Here is a 1,723-nt window from a genome sequence, read left to right on the forward strand (position 1 = left end):
GAGGAGGAGGAGGAGGAGGAGGAGGAGGAGGGAGGAGGAAGGGTAGGAGGAAGAAGACAAGAATGAGGAGGATGAGGATGAGAACAAGAGAAGGAAGAGGACGAGGGGGAGGAGGAACAAGGCAAAATCAATACTAAATTGGGCAGCTAAGCAAAGGAAGGTAGATCTGGGAAGACATGGGGTGGTAAATGTGATAAAAACATATTGTATGAAATTCTCAAAGAGCTAATAAAACTTGAAAAGAAAAGTGTCATAGGGTTTCGTTGTTGTGAAGAGCCGCCATAACCAAGGCAACTTCTATAAAAGACAGAATTTAATTGGAGCTGATGGTTTCAGAGCTCTAGTCCATTATCATCATGGTAGGAAGCATAGCAGCATTCAAACAGCATGGTGCTGGAGGAGTCAAGAGTTCTAAACCTTGATCAGAAAGCAGCAGAAGGAGGAGGCAACTATCTTCCACAGGCAGCCAGGGGGAGGCTCTGAAATTCCACACTGGGTGGAGCTTAAGCATGGGCCCTTAAAGCCCTCCCCCACAGTCATGCACTTCCTCCAAGGCCACACCTCCTAATGGTGCCACTTCCCATTGGCCAAGCTTGTTCAAACCACCACAAATGGTATAAATAAAATGGAATGATTCACCGGGTTTTGGGAACAACAAGAACAGAAACCATCACAGGGAAGCAGCCCAATAGTATGGTGAAGAGCATGGATTCTGGGGCCAAACAGGCTAGACCAAAGGTCACTTTATCACCTGCTAACTGTGTAGCCCTGGGCAAATTGCTTACAGTAAGATGCTTGATGTTTTTAAGTAAGGATTGTAAGAACTCATGATCGGACAGCATGCATAGTAGACCCAAAAAAATATGAGGCATGTCTTTAATACCATGAAAGTGTTGGTGCTCATTATTGTTGGTGTTATTATTACAGATATAATTACTTTATAGTTGTCTAGTCAACACCTGCCAACATAGTGCACGGGTGAGCTGCTACTTGCAGCATGTGTAGGTGAAATATCTTCACACATGGCTCATTTGACTTCTTTCTTAACCCCATGAAATCCTTGTAGTTACCATGTTTCCAAGGAACATACAGCATCACAGCGAGCATACTATTCACTTAGTCAAGGACACCTCCCATAGCCTCTGCTTTCCCCTTCCCAAGTCAGAGGGCAGCAAGCCTCAGCAGGAGGGCACCATTCATGTGTTTCTTTATTAGTGGACAGATCCCAGCACCAGCAAACCTCTGACACACAGAGGATGCATAATGCAGACATGGTGAATGGGTGAATGAATGACATGCATTTCATGCAAGAAGAAATGCTCCTGGAAGACTCCAGAGCACAGAAGAGAAACTGTGGGGACCTGAGAGAACTGAGTTCCTGTTTCATTCCTGCTCTGGGCACCGGGTTCCCATCTTGGCCTCCCGACACTTGACTGCTTTCCCCTCAAACGCAACAGCCTGGATAACAAGAGACTGCCAGAACCTAAAGAGGAAACTGAGGAAGCCGTGACGCTGAAGAGACTGAGAACATGAAATGCCTTCAATTCTCAGGGAACCCCTTGCAGGTTCTGGTTGAATGGAACTCAGTTGTATGCCTTCCCACCACAGTCTGACCTGTGTACTGCAGAGTTGGTCCTCGGCCTATCATCACCAACTCTGCGATCTTTCAAGAGGTGATAGATCCTTCAAGGGGGACAGCCTAGTAGAGGGAGTTGAATCTGCC

Source organism: Mus pahari, chromosome 13 (genome assembly GCF_900095145.1).
Source record: "Mus pahari chromosome 13, PAHARI_EIJ_v1.1, whole genome shotgun sequence".
In the NCBI taxonomy this organism is placed as follows: domain Eukaryota; kingdom Metazoa; phylum Chordata; class Mammalia; order Rodentia; family Muridae; genus Mus; species Mus pahari.